Here is a 21,550-nt window from a genome sequence, read left to right as displayed (position 1 = left end):
AACGGCATGTGTTTGAGTTACTCTATCCTCTGATTTTTAAAATCTCATTAGTCGGCAGTAAATTTAAATGCGCTTTCAAAAACAAGGTTCTTGCAGCTTTGTTGGGAAACTTGCTCAAATAGTTCGGAACAATGTTCAGTTTGCTTTGATAGGGTGGAAGATGGCTGACTGATTTTGCTTTCATTGCATTGTTCAAGGTTTGAATCCAGTCCAGCTCACTGATTTTCCTTTTTATTTTAGAAGGGTTGCGGATGAGATCTTGCTCTGAAGAGTGGATTTCCAAAAGTTTCGCTTTACGCGCCATTTCCCAAGATTTTAAAACAGAACAGCGTGCTGTCAGAATTTCAGCACGTACGATGGCTAGCACATGTGAGCAATCTGGAAGCAGCATTTTCCTGTAGAGCACCATGGATTTTATCTCCATGGTCCCTTCCAATGAGAGGAGACCTAGCTCTCTTCTAATAAGGGGAGCCGATGTTGACTTTGGGAGACCTAGGACCATGCGACAGAAGTAACCCTCTAACTTCAGCCACAGATTGACAGGCGTGTGGGCAAGGGCTTCCGCTGCGTAGGTGAGTGATGGAACAACCTTCATCCTATAGAATTTGATCAATGGTAGCAAGGAAAAGTGACAAAACTTTGTATCCATTGCCCGGGCTTGCGCCGCTAGATTTTTTGCTTTGGTCATTAAGCAACTCTGAAGGGTTCCGTTGATACTAGAACAGTCTAGTGTTGCTCCTAGATATTTAATACTGGAGTCTTTTTCTAGTGGAGCCCCATCCAAGTACCAGGATAGTTTTTCTTGTGGTCGGTTATGTTTTTCCAGGGTCAGAATCTTGGTTTTAGATGCATTGATGGTTAAATCGTTTGCTCTAATATAGGCAGCCAAGTTATCGAGCTGGTGCTGGAGGCCAAAAGGGGTCATATCCATTAGGATTAGATCGTCCGCGTAGAGTAGCCTAGTGGTTGTCAACTTTCCCATAGTCGGCGGGAAGGAGCAGATAGTTAGTTCTGAGGCTTTGAAATCGCCCAAGTAAGCGATAAAAAGTACCGGAGCAAGGGGGCATCCCTGTTTCACTCCATGGGTGACTGAGATTTCTGACGATAGCAGGCCAGCTTGGTTTAGTCTCACGCGTACCTTTGTGTCCTGATGAAGTGCTTGAATTGGCTGAAGGACTTCAGCGGGGCATTTCCAAAGGCTCAGCTTTATCCACAGACTCACTCTATTTACTTGATCAAAGGCTTGCGCCAGATCTATGAAGGCAAGGAACACTCTCTGGCCTCCTCCCAGCACCTTGCTTTTGAGTGCGCTGAGGAACATAATGTTGGTCGTTGTGCCGTTGTTTTTTGTGAATCCCATTTGACACGGGTCAGCGCATTCTGCTTCACTTGCCCATCGCTGAATTTTTTGGAGTAGTAAAGAGCCGAACACCTTGCCAATCGTGTCCAGAAGCGCGATTGGGCAGTAGTTCTTAGGATCCTCTTTCTGGCCTTTTTGGAATATTGGGACTATTATTGAGGTTGTCCATGAAGACGGAATTTGCCTTGCCTGTTTACATCGTTTAAAGATTTCGCTGATCAATGAAGACCATTCTGTTGGGTATTTCTTTAGATCAAGGTTTGTGATTCCATCCGGGCCGGGCGCTTGCGATGGTTTGAGTCTGCGAAGGACTTTGAAGATCTCGGCTTCACTGCTCAGATCTACCCATGGTTCGAATTTTGTGCTAAATTCCAGAGAACTTGAAGATGCAGGCACCAGGAATAGGTTTGCGTAAACATTTATCCAGGTTGTTTCACAGATCGGATTTGAAGGCGATTCCTCAAAAGGAGAAAAAGTCGATCTAAGGAGAGCCCAAAACTCCCGAGGATGGTGGCCGCAGACCAACTTCAACATGGCTTCCGCATCTTGTTGGTGTAAATTACTGCGGTATTGCCTGATCCATGATTTATAAGTTTGCTGTTCCTGCTTGAAGGTAGCCTGATTTTCTTGTGATGGGAAAACGTGAAGTTTTCTTTTTGCTTTCCTCACTGAGCGCCGTCTCAGAACCAGTTCTTTGCAGTATTCATGTCTGGCCAGGTTGTTACTCTGTCTAGGACCATTGGATTTAGATCTAAAAGGGACCAGAAGCGGTTGATAATCTGGTAATTGCGGATCGATCAGTTTGTCGGGCTCGTTTCCTATTCTCAGGTATTGGGCCATTATCTTCGAAATCGAGGTTTCTGATAATCTTAAGCGGTTTTGCTGGTTGTTTGACTCCACTTGAACGGGCATGACTATGTTGTCGAGCATTTTTGTCTTCCATTTCAGTACCAGCAAATTGTGATCACTAGCAGAAGATCTTCGTACTTCAAACGAAATGGAAAGACCTGCCAAATACCTGCTTATGAAAATGTGATCAATGTCCGCGAAGGAATTTCCTCTTTCCCAAGTAGGAGGCCTCTCTTCTCTGGTGAATAGGTCCTCCGCTCAGAGTAAATCCCAGGATGACATCGATGACAGCCACGCCACCCCCCGTTTGTTTCTAAGAGACGAAAAAAGATGAAAATCATCAGCTGAATCATGTGGCAACCAGGTGGCATTTAGGTCTCCGCATATGATTAGCAAAGCCTCTGGACTCCTTACCAGAGCTTCGTCGATAGTATCTTCAATCAAGGCTATGAAGAAAGAGTCAGTCATGGCTGGAGGGTTCCAATAGACGTTAATGATGATTAAAGGTTGCGCTTTAGACTTTCCCTTTTCCACCTCAGAATGGTTCCAACTGACTTCCGTGGCCAAGAGATAAGTTGTGAATCTCAGAGTGTTCTTTAACTGTAATCCGGAGCCGCAGCGAATTGCGTTTCTGAGGCCAGATGACGGGCGGCCAAAAGTTCCTTTGACCGCTGCAACAAATGCCAAGTCGTAGCCGTCCATTGAGGGACGTTCGATCGTCCAAGTTTCTTGTAAACAGATGATATCCAAACACCCCAAGTTTAGGTCACCTTTCTTAGTCAGATGTTGAAATCCACGAGGATTCCAAGACCCCAAGGAGAGGTCTGGTTTCCCAGATGTTTGTTTGGTAGCAAGGGGTGCTGAAAAGTTCTCGGCGGATTGCTATTTGTTCTTATTTAGCATCAGTGCCTTTAGTAACCAAGCCCATAGTTGCGCTAATGGGGGTTGTTTTTGAGATTCTTGGACGCCAATGTCGTTTCCACCCAGGGATTGATTTATAGTCCGTACAATTTTTGGCGTGGGGCTAAGAGGGCATCTTCCTATGCCTAAAGGATCTTTGTAGGCAATTTCATTAGTCCTGGTGACGATTGTCGGCTGCCGGCTCTCTACTTCATAGCACGAGCTCGAGGATGAGACTCGGGGGGAAGCGTCTTGTGAAGATTGATTGCAGGTTGAGACAGTTCTTTTCAAGCCTCTCACTTCCAAAGGTCTTGTAGATGATTTTAATTTATTGCTCAAGTTGGCTGGACGAAGGAGTGTGAGTGGCTCATCCGTTTCAGATGGTTTCCTTAGAGAAGTGGATGAAACACTCTCTTCAAGTTCGAACAGATCGAAGCCCAACTTTAATAAATGTTCTGCTGCCTCGGAGATCCTAACTTTTGCCCAGTTCGTGTGCACATGCAAATAGGCACATGCAGTTTTCCCTTGGTGAAATGGTTCGACCCTGGCTAGATCGTTTGTTTCTACTTTGCAGAGCGTTGGTATACATTTGAGAAGTTGTAACAAATAACTTCTATTCAGTATCACATACTTTTTGTTATTTGGTAGCTGTTCAATCTTAAAATTACGTTTTGATTTAGAAACACGTTCTGTTGTTCCTGATGCTTTCTTTTCGCTTGGTTTATAGTTGTGCCGATTTTTCTTGTCTTTCATATTAGATTCTGTAGGATTTCGCTTTTCCGGTAGCTGTTTGGCCCGTGTGGCATGGACCCATTTAGTTGCAAGGGGGGAACTTTGTCTCGAAGGAGAATCACTTTCTTTTGTCCTTTGTCGTGGGGGAGCGTTTTCTGAGTTAGACTCATCCAATTTGATTCCTTGATGGGTGGTTTGGTGTGATTCAGGAGATCTGCCCTTTACCGATCGGGTCCCCCAACTGGAATTTGTTTGGAGCTTCTTACAACGACTTTCTAGAGTATAGAAAGTAGAGGTCTCAACGTCCGTGTGGTGGGGATTGTTACTTTCTCCCTGGTCGTCAGATAGTGTGTAGACACTAAGATTTAGTAAATCCTCATCTGTTGCATGATTGATTTCCTGGGTTGCGGGTACGCTTTCTAAATCAGTAGATCCAATCTTCTGACTAGATGGTTTAAGCTCAACCACAGTTCTAGAAGGTTAGTTCTTAGAAGGTTTCTCAGACCCTCGGTGCGGCTCCCCCTTTTCGTTCGACATCGGCTCTTTGCTGCTGATCGATTGCGTAGAGAAGAACTTAATGGTAGTTTGCTTTTGGGTCATAAGGTGACCTTTTGTTGCCAGTACATTCACCTTTGCATTCAGATCATGAGTAGACTCCTGGCCTGTTATGATTAAAATAGGTTCATCGCAGATTGCTCCATTTGCCTTTGCCGTTGCCGGCTTTGACTTGGTCTTCATGAGGCCCACGCGGGGGGGCACATTTCTGGGCTCTGTTCTGAGGTCCTCAAGTTGGAGAATCGGCCATGGTTCAAGGGTCTAAGAACTGAAGTCCACCAGCTGGACTTGCGTCGATTGTGTAGCCGCCGAAGACTTTGCGTACCTCTCGTCCGTGGCACCTTTATCCATTTTGTTGTTGAGTGCGTTGATGTAACCTTCCAAAAAGATCAGACGACTATTCATCATCGCTATAATGGAGGTATGATCTCTCATTGAGTCATTTATAGACTCGTATAATTTACAAAAGGGAGTCATGGCCAAGGTTACCGTAGACATGATAAGCCTTAGATCGGTCTTTTTGGGCGAGGTGTCTTTTACTGACTTTCCTGTTTTCTCACTTGACCATAGAGGTCTCGTTGGGCTAGATACAGTTTGAGGGCTAACATTCGGAGACCCAGCAGAGAGTCTAGGAGTCACAGGGCTCGTTTGTGCAACCAAGTCAGGTCCCTTGCCTTGCTTGGGGTGTGGTCTGAGGTCCGGAGCTTGCACTTGCGAGGCTGTGGGGGGGTGTTCGGTGTTCATTCGAGATTCCCCCACCATCTCTCCTGAGTTTGAGATCGCTGGTGCAAAGTCAATGGTTTCTATTTCGTTTGCGTGAATTTAAATAAACGAAGGGTCTTCGACACAACTTAGGTCGATAAAGGCACTCACCGAAGGTCTTAGACACCCCCGTTTCTGCAGAGAAGACTTTGTTGTGGGCACCCTAGCTACCGGAGCTGCGGGCCATGCGGCCGGGTCCCCTGAGAGGAGTCCCATAGTTTCGGGGGCTTGAGGGTCCACTGCAGATAACCGTGGACTTGATGGATTTATGGCTCCCTCCGGCTCAGTTGTCGCTTTAGTAGAAGGACTTGGAAGGGAGAGTGCACCAATTCGTGGGGAGCCAAAGTGCCACCTGATATTGGCATCAGAGACTGTTCTAGAAAAAGAAAAGCATGCTGGTTCTAGTGAAAATACTGGTCGCGCGTCAATAGTCTCCCCAGTGGTATTTGCAAGAAGACTTTGATCCGTGATAACCCTTAAAATCTCGGCATCCGAAAGTTCTTCTGGCACTGATACTTTCTTTTTTAGGAGGTTTGCGAAAAATCTATTATTTGCCGACAGCTGGGATATGTCCTCCTTCTGCTGATGGAGCTGATGCCTCGAAGGTGCGCTGGAAAGTCTTTGGTGCTGGGTCGGCTGGGCTTTGAGTCCAGACTTTTGTCGTAGGTGTGCGCATCATTTCCTGCGTACCAATCCTCCTTTCTTTTTTAACAGCGTGGCCTTTTTAGAAACCTGAGGAGGTTTGATGGAGCTGTCGTTTTGCGGAGCTCCCCCAGGGGGGTCGGGCAAAACCGTGTCGGAATAGTCCACTGCAGCTGAGACAGTTTGCACTGCCCTAACATCCAGGGGAGAATGATGGAAAATAGGAACCACTGTAGGGAGGTGTGGGTCCAAAGTACAGGTCTCTGCTGGAAGCGAATCGCAGGCCCGTGCCACTCGACCGCAGTCGGGCGAACAGGAGGCTTAGGCTGCTCACCCGTCCCTCTTCACCCACCAGACCCTCCTCACCTGTTGCGAGCAGCGTTTCCTCTCCTCCGAGGGGCAACTCCACACTCGCTTCACGCGGCGGGAGACGGCTGACAGAAGAGAGAGACTCCTCCATGGTGGGGGGACAGGTAGAGGCAGTAGGTTCCCGGGCCTCCGGCTGGCATGCTGCCGGGTCCAAATCCAGTCCGGGAGTGGATCCGGATACGATAAAAGCAAGCCTCGGCGCGGGAGAGGCTACTTCGTAATCTGAGTGAGCCTGATGGGCCACAAGGGCCATGTTTATTTTGGCGCTCTGCAGTCGGGGACCCAGAGTCTCGGGTTGAGTAGAATCGGGATGGGTAGAATGGATGGAATCACCAACCGTCGGCCTTTTGGCAGAGGCAGAAGCATGGAAGGTGCGGTTCTTTCTGCTGACAAGCCATACTGCCCTAGCTGCCATAGACTGCAGACACTGCCACTCTGCCGCCGCTCCGCGGGAAAGAGGGTTTTTGAATGCTAGTCCGGCCCTCTCACAGTAGACACAGCAGACAGACTCCAAAACACAGGTATATACTGGAACCTCGTAGGAACACTGCAGAGACTGCCACTCTGCCGCCACTCTGAATAGAGGAATGTTGTTCCTCTATTAATTTCACTAGAACCATGTCATAAGGGACTACGGTCCACAGGACACGTGGCACTCTCTCCAAGCCTTTTTGAAATGATGCTGAATGCTGCTACATTATTGCCACCTGCTATAAGATTTTCCCTTTTCCTTTCCAGTGTGTGATGCTCCAAAAGAAACACCCCTTCATAATTTGTTGAGCCCTATCTAGATATGTCACCATCAGTGATGTCATTCAGTCTAGACCCTTCCTTGAGAACCATCACTGTCCTCCACAGTCCACTCTTTTTGTCCCTTCCTTTGAGCATGTTTCTTTTCTTTTACACTTTGGCTATTTTAATTTCATGGAGGTTATCTGTCCCCCCTCTTTATCCATAGGTATCCGTGGTTTAAACAAAAACTCATGAAATATTGTCACCACTTTCTCCACTAGGCCAAATAGCCATATTTAGCACAATGCTTACCTCAAAATACAAGAAACTCTGGTCCTGTTTAAACACCTCGCAGAACTACTTGCCCTTTACTTGCCAATATAAATTCATGCACACTCAAATGGTGCATTCCAAAAGTGGAACACACTATCCTTTGATCAACATGAATGAAATCATCATGTTTACGTTTTCTCATCCAATCTCTTCCCAAACATACTTAACTAGTGTCTGTCACAAATATAACAAAAATCAGTCATAAACTCTCCTATAGACTGATGATTTATCAACAAAAAGAAATTCAACTTATAACTCCAAAGAACCCTCAATCTTCTGATAATTCCCACCATTTAACACCCTTTCCCCTTTGTTCAAAGACATGCAGTTCCAGCGTCTACCAATAGAGCGAATATTTTTCCTCCTACTGCCACACTAACCCATGGCATCTCTTGGTGCCTAGCATCATTTGATAATTCTGAACACATTAGGTTGTCCTGCATCAAGCATACCCCTGTTCCTGTGAAAGGATTTCCTCCTACCATATTAGCACCTCCGATCCCAGGTGTCAATATGTGTCCTGTGTTTGTATATTGCTGAGTCTGCATGGTGGCTCAATAAAATTGCCCCTGCAGTGAATTCATTTTACACTCGCTCTGTTTGCTGTACCTATTGTACTCTCAGTGTCCATGTCTGATACACTGTCAGATCCTGGGCAAACCCTTCCTTAGCTCACAAGCTATATACTGGGGGATAAACTGTCCCCCCAATTGAGAATTGTCCATCTTGTGCATATCCTTGGCTTTTACATATGCGCGATGTGGCTTTTCATGCCACATGCCGAACATACAAGAGGTGCTTTTCTAATTAGCCCTCCTTGCATGTTCTGAAAACTGTTTTGATTATTTTGAAAACCACCTCTTCTTCTAAAACTCCTTCCTCAGCCTCTCTGCATGGCCCCACTTCCTCTTTGATCTGTCTGTCGCTGATTATTCACCTATGATGCACCCATAGGTTGCTGCATTCCCAGCTCTCCTCCACTCATCAGTATTGCCCATCCTATGGCATCTTTTGCCACTTTTCTTTTGAACTATCTTGGCTTTCTCACGTTTTTCTTATGATTCCCCTTTTGCAGCAGCCTGAAAAAATGCACCACAGTCAACTGTATCTTTTTCCATGACCTTGCTTCCACTCCCACAGGCTTTCCAAAACGTCTCTGTACTTACTCAAACAGCCCTGACAAAAACCGTGGTAAAATATTATTACTGTCTTCACCATTGCTTTCGTATGGCAGCAATTTCAGTGCTCCTAAATATAAGCAGGCAAATCTTCATCCTTTCATTCACATTTCTTCCAAAAGACCAGATATCCTTATATTTTATTTCAAATATAAGTTTCCCATTTAGCACTCTAAATGTAAAACAAAAGCATCTTGTGTGTGTGTGTGTTCTTATTGCAATATTGAAGTCCTTTGTCTGATTACCTGTGTGCTTTTATGTGCATTGCCTATAGTTCACAGATTGGCTACACTTCCATAAGACCATGTGTGTATGGATGTGCGTGTGTGTGCATGCATGTGTGTACGCATGTGTGCATGCATGTGTATATGCATGCATGTGTCACTCCCCCTCTTATTGCAAGCATATCATAATAGAGATTCGATCCTAGGTCATCTCTATTTCCTCCCCAATAAATGTGCCGAGCTTCCCTTATTCTTCTTTGTGAGGGCCTCAACCTGTTTGCACTTCTTTAATGTATACATTTCCATTTAAACAACTAAATAATGCTCTACTTATTCTTTGAAGCCAGACCATCAAGATGTGTACTTCTATAAAAAATACGTTTTCAACCTAATGTTTCCTCAATCCAACTGGTTTAAATGTATCATGCCTTTTACTCATTCTGTGTGTGCTTTTAGTCTCAGTGCTTTCCCTCGTTGCTCATTGCTTCCTTATGCTAAATGCAAATTAGTGCATCTCTCATGTCTTCCCAAAAAAGGTGTTTTTGTCTCATTTATCCTTGTAACTCCCCATAAATATTCATTATTAAATTAGCATACTGTTTACTGTACTTTGCACTCATATTTGCATTTTAAATCTCAGCGACACCTTTTCCAACCTGTGATGCTGGACACAATTTGTTTAAATGTCTTTACAAAATGTCTCCACAGTTCACAGACATAATGTAACAGTGTTCCCCTCCTTGGCACCTCTCCAATGTGCTCTAATTTTCAGTGCATGGTTAAACCTGCATGCATAACACTCCATGACTCTACATTGTATTGCAATACACATCCCATGCCGCTTCCCTGTCCCACAACATTATTTGCTGTGTGAGCCTGCGCTGGCCTTCTGTGAAATTTTACTTTTAAGACTTATAATAAATCACATTCCCTTATCTGCTCACTAGACGATGGGGATCTAATGGCAGTTTTTGCTTCACTTTGATTTGCAACCCCTAAATGTCCTGTCGTTGTAACTGCATAGCTGGCTGTTTTAAAGCCAAATTAATCTTTCTCATTTCTGTCATACTTTATCTTTACTTAGTTTGTAGGAACCGTAATGTGGTTTTCTATCATTGATAACTTTTTGGATTCCTAAAGATGTCAAGTATGCAGATCCAAAAAATTAACCCTGTGGCTCCTAGCACCTGCCTGCTGCAGGGGTTCGAAGTAACCACACTTTTTGGCTGCAAACTCATTTTTTGCCTGATTTTTCCTTCATAATATTTCAAAAATAACACACTAGTCCCTACCTATCTTTTGGGTGCTACACACCATCTACCTTAAATAAATAATGTATTTCTTGACTTCTTCTTATTTAATACAGTTCATCAATTCATTGTCACTCCTTGACATCTCATTTTTCCTCTATACATTAAATACATACAATAAACAAACAAACAAAATGGCCAGCCCCAACATATATCTCTTCTCAGCGCTCCTTGCTGCTATTATTTGCCCCTATATCCCCTGATAGGGGTGGGAATCGCCTTCTCTCACAGAACTATCTGTGTGCAGCCTAGTTTCACCCACTTGTGTTTTAAGACCACTCCTTCTAGATGCTCCTTGAGTGTAGGACTCTGGGCTTATATTTAGGTGATCCTCGTTGACACTTCTCATCATATATTATACAAACCTCCAGTTACTTCTTAATTAAAACTACCACATTACTTTTCAAACCAATGATTATCTTTAAATTACTTTTGGATTACTTTTAAATTATCTCTAGATTACTTCTAAATTACTTTTAGATTATTTCCAAATTATTTCTAGATTACTTCTAAATTACTTTTACATTACTCCCAGATACATTTTTTAAAGACCCCTGATTACCCTTTGATTACTTTTAAAGACCCCTTAATAATAAATGTCTCTATTTTCTCCTACCTTACCCCACTCCCCCATATACATACCCCAATCCACAGGTGCCAAAGCACCATGCTGTCAGTCATAGGAGACCCCTCCTGGGAAGGTGTGGGCACACTGCAGATTCATTTACTTACCCTTCCACTCTTACCAGGGTCTATCTCCTAGTCCTGCTAGCATGTGCTTCTGGGCTCTTGGCTCCTAGAATAAAATCTTCAGTGTCCCTTCATGCAGTCACCAAGTGAAGAGGAGGGCCCTGTATCCTCCATAGCCTTTGACACCGATGGACTGAGGTACTGGAAACCAGACAGGAGTGAGAATGACGCCAAGGCTGTGTTCAAAATCATCTTTATTAAGACATCAGAAATGGAAGCTCTGAGTAGAAATCACATTGTGCTTTAATAGGCCTTTTTCAATTACCTAATTTTTACATGCAAATTCAGGATACATTCCTCATTGGCTCTCTTAGCTAACATATAAGCCCTCCCATTCTTCAATCGGCTGGCTTGCTAGTCAATCACCAAGCCCACGTGACTTCTCTTGGCAAGCCTCACTTGACTGGCACATAGGCTAATTAAATTTGTGTGAGATCCTACTGACCTTCATTATACAGCCTTTGATATCTTGAAAAGAGAAGTCCTTATCAGATCACCAGAGTCTTTTTGACAGGCTATTATGTGCTTGTTCATCTCATTTGTTGCAATTCAAAAAGCTGTCTGCTCTAATTGGTACTTTCCCAGACCTGGTCTCCCCGACACATCAATGTCAGAATTGATGCCAAGAAATTCTAAATATATACACCAGCTGCAGTGAACTATCCATTAACTGCTGGTAGATAATTATTTAATTATCTTGCATGAATATGGTTTTTACACCATCTTGTTTTTAGAATTGTGTTGACTTTTCTCTAGTCTGAATGTTCTGTGCCGCTACCAGTGGGGAGTTTATTATTTGCTTTTGGGCAAAACTAGGCTTCTGTTTAGTTTACAGACTAGATTTGCGATATTCACGATATATGTGTAATACCTGAGATACCCTCAACTGTGTTTTGCATTCTGACCCTTAAAAATATATATCGCCCTAAAATGTGTTTTCTGTCCTAAAAAGCGCTACAATTATTTTTGTAATACTGGAACTATTGATCAGCCTGACAAGTTATCTGCATTCAATTTGAGGGGGTTGGGGTCTAAAACCTTTGAATACAAGGGCGTAACTCATCCTTATCTCTATGCTAAGGACACTTCCTATGGCTTCAGTGGATGAAACTTCACATTTCTCACCTAGAAAATCTTTTTCTTTATCTCAAACAATTGAGATGCTTAGCCATGCAATCAGCGTGTTTGTTAGTTTTCCCTAGAATGAATTCAACTTGGAATGTGTATTCCTGCACTTTCGATGCCAGCCTGGCCAACCTGGATGGGCATGCAGGTTTCATCTGACTTGGGCTCCAAACTTGAATCAAGGGATTGTGGTGCATCTTGAGTTTGATGCATCTACGGGGGTTAGATAGTTGCAATGCTGTAGCCAATGTCCATGTGACTACCTCCTTCTTTAAGGCTGAGTCATTCTGCTCTGATGTGGTTAAATCCTTTGACACATATGCAACAATTCATTCTTCGTCACAATTTCATTGGATCAGGGCCACTCAGACACCCTACGCAATGGCATCCACTGAGACAAACATGGGAATTTCACCATCAAAAGGGTGAAGGCATGGATCATTTGATGTTGCCTGGCTTATATCCACAAATACCTGCTCTACATTATGAGTCCATGTGAAGTCTTCTCTTTTTTCTAAAGAATCTTCTCCAGTGTTCAGTGTCGAGAGTTTTTCAAGGAATATAGGGTAATGCTTTGTGAGCCCCAAAAACAATTTGTGCTGATCTTTAGTGACTGGTCCTGGGGCATTTTTGAGGGCTGCTTTGAAGTCATTCTAGGGTTTCAGTCCATCACCAAAAATAGTGTATTTAATTAAGATATCCAAGTTGCCTTTAGAATGAAATACATTTTTACATGCACAATTACAGTCCTTTGTTTTTCATGTTTTCGATTACCGGAATTCAATGCATGAACACAATCTTGCTCAGTTCCACATCTATAAGTACATTGTCTTGGAAGTATATGACATTTTTAATTTTATGAACTAAATGGTGCATCATTCTCTGGAAAACTGAGGTGGCAGATGAAATGTCTATGGATGATGTTAATGTTTTAAATTAGTTTTAATCCTGGTGTAATTTGATCAGAAAAATATCATGTACACATACTTAATCTTCTGTGGTGGAGAAACCGAAGTGGATTGCCACATACTGACCATGTGTCCTGGCTTAGCATTTATGTACATGAAGAGCAATGGGAAATGTGTGGAGCAAATGGATCATATTGTGTCTGATCAGTTCTGGAGTACTCTGTATTGTGCAACCTCCTTAGTTATCACTGCTGATGCTTTTCACTATGGAAGGTAGCTTTGAAACTAATGACCTGAGTTGATCTGATGAAATGCTCTACTTGTATGACTATTTATTTCATTAAGTTTTAAATGACTCTGGTTGTATGTTATCCTATTTATCTGCTTAGGTATGTATCTCTATGAATTAATTGTAATTCTTTTAATGTATTTTATGCAAATGTGCTTAAGGTTTTATGTAAGCAAATGCACAATAATGTTTTTTTAACACAATTTTCTTAACAAAATAAAAATTGGCTTGAACAAGCATCAGTATCAGCTCAAATCTTTTTGAGTAATGCATATTTGTTGGTGACAATTCCTTCCTTTAGTCTGCATAAATCTACACACAGTTTTAATTTGTCAGCTTCCAACCTTTTAAGTACTAGAGGACTGAGTCATGTTCTAGATCAAACAAGCTCAATGGTACCCCCTCTATCCATTTGATTGAGGAGTTTCTACAGTGCATCATTGATGACTGGGGCCAGTACTGTTTATGTTTGACAGGAACTGCTTCTGACCTTAATTTGATAAAGTGTGAGTACATTTTAACACACCCCATGTATTTTGCCAACCCCATCTTCACTTTTTATGATGTATTCCTAGGCATCAAGTTCCTGAAAGTGCACTTGATCAGTCTTACAAGGACTCAGCTTTATCTTCAGAGCCCTTTGCTCATGCCCACCCATAATGTCACCTTCATTAGTCATGTAAACTCTTGTGTATGATGGTTGATCCTTAAACTTGAACCTGCACTTGGTATAGCCCACCAAACCTATTGTCTTTCTTCTATTGCAAATGCATTGTAACATCTCACAGTCAACAGGGAGCAAATAAACACATAATCCCCTTTACCACTGATGCTGAAAGAAACTTTTCTCATTATGACTCATACAGGTACAGCCCACAGAAGACCCACAGACACAAAGTTGCACCTAAACAATGGGGGAATGACTCCTGTGGACCGTTTGAGGGAGAAAATAACCAAACTCTATTCTTCAAACCCTGCTAGTATTGCTCGAGTCAGAAAAGGTGCTAACTCCACATGATGAATGTAGTATGCATGTAATGAACAGCTTCCCATGGCTGCCAGATGATTTTCTGACACCAGATTCAAATGATGAGAGAACCAGGGACCAACGTTTAAAGCAGGCAATGGCATCAGGAGTTTCAGGGAGATGGATTGAGATCTCACACATGTCCATTGCCTTCCTGAAATTCAAAATGTCAGGTCTAAATGTAATCTCAGGCTTGCCCACTTTCAACCCATGTGACCACCAACACAGGGCCCAATCATGGATCTTCACAAACCACAATACACAATGTGTGTCCATATCATGAAGTAAGACAGGAGGACAGGAGGACCAATCATAAAATGCAGCCAGTACAGTCTGGCTATGTAGTAACCTCAAGTAGGAGTCATAGGAAGGAGTTTTCAGAAGAGTAATGGGGTGGGAGAGAGGGGCACTGAGAGGAAAGCGGGAGGATAGAGGTGGAGGGAGAGCTTTGAAGAGATTGGAGGAGGAGTTGGTATCATTTGGAGAATAGAGTTGGTGGTTGGAGGGAGAGGAGATGTGGAGTTGAAGGGGGTTTAGAAAGATCTTGAGGATAAAGATAATCTTTAGAGCGAGAGGAGTGAGGAAGTGGGAGGATGAACAACCCCAAAAGGCCTATCCAGTACCTGAACAAGCTGCTCTTAAGGTAGCCTTAGCCTAGGTGAAGATCACACTGGAATTTGTCCTGGAGAAGGGACACTCACAGAAATACGAGAACCTCTGTGCATTGCCAATCAGATGGTTATCCAGCTGCAATATAATATACTGACCCTCATAAACTGGGACTTACATCAGTTCCCTCTATACAGCCTGTGCTCCTATTTTGGGCTATGTATCTATTAGCCCTCAGCAGAAAAATACACTAATGAATCAGGGAAATCCAAACTATAATTTCTCCCGGCCAAGGAATATTCCCTCCAGTGTGGACCAAAAGCAGAATAACTCTCTTCCTTCTAAGTTCCCGGATAATCGACACTAATACCAGAATGAGTGGAGGGAAATAGTTCCTATCCCTATAGCTACTGAAGGCACCCCAAAAATCCCACCTAGGATGTGGATACTCCTCTCTTGGAAGGAACTGAAGTATAAACAGAGGCCTATACCTGAAAACACAAGTGACAGGAAAGATTCTTCTAATGGAGATGACAGATGAAACAATTGACTGAAAATATGGGTCAAATGTTGTGCTTATATTATATAAGGACCTAGTGCTCCAAATCATCGTTACAGGGGACCACAGTTTAAAGAATGTAGAGAGAAAAAAGATTCACTTTACTCTCTGTCACTTCCTCCAAATGGTAAACAATTTATTAATTTTCATATAAAAAACGTATACCATTTAAAAATACAGAAAAGTCTAAAGGCCTCATCACGAGTTGGGCGGTAGCCCTTAAATCCGGCGGAAATGGTATTAGCGCTGCCAATACCACTCTGCCGGATCACAACTGTAAATCCTGTGGCGCTATCACAACTGTCGCTGAAACAGCTGGCTGCAATAGTGCCGGCTGCAATAGCTCCGGCAACCAAATGCGCAATTAGAGAGCAATGGCCCACATAGCACCAAAAAAACAGCGTTAATACCACTGAAAATACCTCCGGCCAAATGCTAGAGATAAAAAAACACATGACACAGCAATAAGGGCCAGGTGGAAACGATGCACACAAGAGGCCTACAAAACACACACTCATGGCCCACACACCCTCCCCAACACGATATGGCCATTAGGAGCAGGAAGGAGACAGCAGTAAGGTTCCAGGTGGAAACAATGCACGCAAGAGTCCTACAAAAGACCCACCCATGGCCCACACACCCTCCCCAACACCACATTACCATTTGGAGCCGGGTGCCTTGATGTGGACATGTACATGCTGCGCCTGGAGCCACATTGGCCTGACAACCAGCCCAGGGCTCTGGGAACACAGGGGGTCGTGGGGAGGAGAAGGCGGAAGAGGGGAGCAGCACCAGCAAGGCGGTCATCCATCCCCAGGGTCAGGCCAACACCCTGGGCCCTGACTGATGCGAAGTTGGTGTCTGAGTACAGGCTGGACAGGGCAACCATCACCCAGTTGCTGGACAAAATCCAGGCTGAAATAAGCAGCCATATAGCCATCAGCACCGCTGTGCCCCCACTTGTGAAGCTTGTGTCCGTCCTACAGTACCTCAGGACTGGCAGCTTTCAACACACCATTGCCAAGATGCATGGCATTGCCAGTCCACCTTCAGTGCAGTGCTGGGACAGGTGCTGGATGCACTGCTGCTCCATGACAATGAACACATTGCATTGCCAGCCACACAGGCACAGGTCAACCAAGTCAAGGCACAGTTCCATGCCATTGCACAAGTCCCTAACGTGATTGCACCCCTAGACTGCACTCATGTTGCTCTTATAGCACCCTGGGACTATGAGGCAGCCTACAGGAACTGGAAGAGTTTCCATTCCCTCAATATGCAGATGACTTGCAGCCCGACCTAACTTTCAGCCACTGCTGTGCCCACTACCCAGGATCGACCCACGACTCCATGGTACTACGCACAGTACCCTGCCAGCCTAAATGGAGAGGCACTGAGGCCAACACACATGGATATTGGGAATTTCTGCATGAAATGCATTCCAACAGTCAGCTGATGTGGGTGCGGGGGGCAGACACACAGGAATGCCTGAATGCCTGCATGCCACCAGGCGACACAGCCAGCACTAGCACAACATAATTTCCATGCATTTGTGTCGCACAAGAACCCCTACACACATTCCTCACAGCAGAACACACAGAAGTTGAATGTGAAAGCACAATTACATATGTAAACACAGCAACCACAATGCATCTTGTCTGTGTTGCAGTGCTGCTTCTCATCCTGACACCCAAGAGCAATCTCACCCTGGGCCCCACACAGGAATGCCAAGTGAGTCCAACTGTAAGCACATCCACAAAACCACAGTAAATGAGCAGGTGGAGTCACAACCATAAACATTCCTGAGATTGTGACCCTTGAATGGCCATTCACATTCCTGTCCAAATCTTGATAAATGTGCTAAGTAGCAAATGCGACACCAGCCATAGAGACAGCCACAACACATCACTTAACAATAAATTACATAAACAGGCAAATATGACGCGAGCCTCATCCTGAAGTAAGGGATGCACCACTGCCGCAATGAGACACAGGGGTAGTGCATGCAGTAAGGTCCCCATAAAGGAAATGGTGCACTTTGCAGAACACACACTCCAAACGGGCTCCATTACCGGGTTCCTGCATTGGGGACTTACCGTGTCATTCTGACATAGGAGGACCCAGTAATTACTCCTTGCAGGAACCATTCCCCATTCCCATTTGAGGCCCCATAGGGCATAATGGGAATGGGGAGGGAGGTAATGACGGGCACATTACAAGTGGCCCGTTATTACCTCCCTCTTCCCCTCGTGTTTTACCAGACGTCTGATCCGGGTCCCGCAAAGGGAACCTCGTAATCGGCACTCCCGTAATGAAGGGGGCTGGTCCCGTACCGGCCCCCTTCATTACGGGAGCGCCAGGTTATAATGAGGCCCATAGTCTTTGATCCACTAATGCATGTACATTGATACCAAGTGCATGCAAATTGAACCTGCCACATAACACCTTACTAATTTACACAGGCTGCATGTATAGGTTAGCCAATGCATGTCCCTAAAGATGATGGATGTATACCAACATTGCAATGAGATACCATGTACCTGTTGCACACATACATAACCATACATTTTGCTTATACATTTCTATAGCACATCGAACCCGGAGGTATCTGGGCGCAACAAGGTGTAGTTGTACAAGTCATCACAACACACATTACAGTCTGTAAAGAAAGTGCATAGGAGACACACAGTGAGGTTTACAGATAAATCGGGTACGATTTAGCATTGTGAGAGTTGCACAGGTTAAAACCGTGAGGTTAGGCAGACAGGTAAAAAATACAGATGATAATGATATGTTAACTCTTGTCGACATGGTTAGTACTTCAATGTTAGCCAAGTGATAGCTTTCTTCTTGAAGTTAGTGAAAGACTGGGACATTTTAAGGTGTGATGGTAGGGTGTTCCAGAGCTTAGCAGCCAAGACAGGTAAGCTGCTGCCCCCTGACTTCTAATTTATACCTTGGGACTACCAGACTGGAGGAGTTGGATGATCTGGTGAGCCAAGTAGAGTATCTGATGGTACATTTCTCAATTAAGTAGGATGGGGTGGCCTGATTCAGTGATTTGAATGTGAGGGACATAGTTTTCAACTGGATCTTCTCCTTGATAGTCAGCCATTTGTGTTGTCTTCTGATTTCAGAGTTGTGTTCTCCCCTAGGGATACTCAGGGCTGTCCTAAGTGCATTATTTTGCATGATTTGAAGTTTGAGTTTGTTGAGGACGAAGATACTTGCACCTAGGTATAGACCATTACAATAGTCCAACTTGGACAGAATAAGGGCTCTGGCTAGTGTAAGGCAGCTTTCCGTGGAGAGCAGTGGTTTGCAGGCCCTTATCAGTTTACCCATATAAGCTGTAGCTGAGGCTGTGGCGTTGACTTGTTTGTGTAAATTTAAAGAGGAGTCTAGTAATGTTTTTACCTCCTTTGCCACGGGAATGTTGTCCTCGTCTATAGCGAATGAGGTATAGTCTGTATTAAGTTTGCTAAGATTGGTAGGGGAGCTTAGGAGCAACAGTTCGGTCTTAGCATCATTCAGGCAGAGGCCGTGGGTGGCCATCCATGCCTGAATGATTAGATACATTTTGTTTACAAGCCTTGTATCTTTGACATAGACAGCTAGGATGATCTGGGTGTCATCCGCGTAGTTGTTGTAGGGGACACCCAGATGATCCAACTTGTCAAATAGATGCTTTGTGAAGATATTGTACATGGTGGGGGACACACACGAGTCTTGAGGTACTCTGCAAGAGATAGGGATTGGGTAGGCTGCTGCAGATGGGGAAAAAAATCACATGGGCCTGTTGTTTAGGAATAATTTGACCCATGTGATTGCTTTTTGGGAGAAATAGGCTGCAGTGGCGAGGTGATCACAGAATATTCTGTGGTCAACCAAGTCAAATGCAGCCGATAGGTCCAGCAATAAGAGTAGAGAGATTTTACCTTGATCTTTAAGTTCGTCAATCTTTTTTAAATCAATTCCATTTCCGTGTCATATTGAGGTCTGAAGCCAGACTGCTGAGACCCAAGGAGCTGGTTGGCTTCTAAATAATCTTGGATTTGCAAGTATGCAACTCTATCCAAGATCTTTAAGAGAAAAGGGACCGTGGTAAATGGAGAGTAATTTGTCGGAATGGTAGGGGCCAATGATTGTTTTTTTAAGTACGGGGAGAACCCATGACTCCTTTAGATTAGTCAGTACAATGCCTGATGTGAATGAGGCATTTATTAGTTTAGTTATGAACGTTGCTAAGTCTCTGGCAGCATCTTTAATAATTTGTGATGGACAGCTGTCGCCCTGGCACCTCGTTGGCTGGAGATAGGCAATCATTTTTGTACCTCTAGGACAGACACTGTAGAAAAGGTAAAGCCTTGGGTAGATTTCACAAAGCCTGGTGTGTCGTGTCTGAATTAGGTAGATTTTGACGTTTGTCAGCAATTTTGGTTTGTAATGTAGATATTTTATTGTTGAGGGCATTCTGAATGTTCGTGCACCAGAGTTTGGGCCTCATTACACGGATGGCGGTAAGGGTTTACCGGTACCGGTATTTTACCGGTACCGGTAAATCCTTACCGCCTTACTACGAGGTCCCTTTGCGGGTTGGGGTATTTAACGCCTGCTTTTTGCAGGCGTTAAAAACCAACCCGCAAAGGGACCCAGGGAGCTAATTACGGTACCGCAATTTGCGGTACCGTAATTAGCACCTTCCCCATTCCCATTATGCCCTATGGGGCAAAAATGGGAATGGGAAAGGGCAATGGTGGAAGGGGGAATTAGCGCCCCGCCAACCTTGGAATGGGGCGGTAATTCCCCTTTCCGCCACGGCGGTGCCGGTATTTTACCGGCATGAACCATGGCGCTAATAGCGCCATGGTTCTCCGCCATCCGTGTAATGAGGCCCTTAGTCTTTTAGGCATGGGTCAGTAGGAGGATTAGGAGTTTCCACATCTCTAAGGATGATAAAAAGCTCTTTGGTGCTGGAGCTAGCTTGATTGATTCTGTAATTGTACATCTCATGTTTAGTCTGAAGTATTTCTTCTTTGTAGGTGGCAGATAGGTTAGCAAGGTTGGTTTTGTTCTCATACTACCTAGTTTAATGATGTGTAACCCTTGCTCATCCACTGAATCTACCTAGGCCTAATGTACATGTTTTGTCCCCTGCAAGTGATTCTGGAGACTCGCAGTACACCTGGCTCATGACCCCTGCGTGTAATCCACAAACTCCAGCAGAGCTGGCATATAACATTGCCCATAGGCGTAAACGCATCGGTGTGGAAATGGCATTTGGATTGCTGAAGGCATGTTTCCGGTGCCTTTACCGTATGGGAGGGGCACTGATGTATGCGTCAGAGAAAGTGGGGAAAACAGTAATCACCTGTGCCATGCTGCACAACATCTGCTGCCGCAGCCATGTGACACTGCTCCCGTATGCTGATGGCAAAACACCTGGGGATGGGAGTGACGATGAGCATGTGACCATAGCCGGGGCAAAGGCACACAGGGTTGGGGCGAGTGAGTGGAGGTTGGCCAGACAGGCGTTGATTGAAAATTTCTTCTGATCTGGTGGATGGGTACATGTCACATACTTCACTTGTAAATTAAAGAGCACTTGAACACAATCATGAACGTGCAAGCTTTCTATGCAGTATGAACTGGATATATTTTGCGTGAAACAAACCCCTCTCCCCCACCAACACCCCAGCACACATTCCCCCTCGCCCAAACACCCCATTACATATTACCCCTCCTCCCACCAACACCCCCAAAACACATTTCTCTCTCCCCCTCCAACACCCTATCACACATCCCCCTCCCCCTCCAACACCCCATCACAAATTCCCCCTCCCCTCCAACACCCCATCACACATTCCCCCCTGCCCCCTCCAAAACCCCATCGCACATTCCCCCTCCAACACCCCATTACACATTCCCCCTTCCCCCTCCAATACCCCAAAACGGTGCACAAGAGTTCATGTGCCCGGGCCTCAGCCCAACTGTGCAGTGTCCATCTATGAAGGACGTTTACACTTCCCACATCCAGGTCCCTCTGGTGAGCGGTGTATGGGATGGCGCAAGTAACGTCGCCTGGTCGCACCCTGCAATTATCCCTCTGTGGGTATTTAAAAAAAGGTAGCAGGCGCTCTTCTCCAGAAAGAACATGGCATGATAACCTGTTATAGATGAGAGTTTGCAGCACACACATTTTGCTCACTGTACCTTTCACAGATGGGAAATATCCATTTGCATATCAGTCTTTGTCCCGCCCACATGGGCAGTCCAGCACCGAAATGCTATGGCAATTCCTCTCTGAACAAGAGTACCAACAGCAACCCCATACACA

Source organism: Ambystoma mexicanum, chromosome 11, assembly GCF_040938575.1.
Source record: "Ambystoma mexicanum isolate Mex_15411 chromosome 11, UKY_AmexF1_1, whole genome shotgun sequence".
Taxonomy (NCBI): domain Eukaryota; kingdom Metazoa; phylum Chordata; class Amphibia; order Caudata; family Ambystomatidae; genus Ambystoma; species Ambystoma mexicanum.
Note: the sequence above shows the minus strand (reverse complement) of the source record.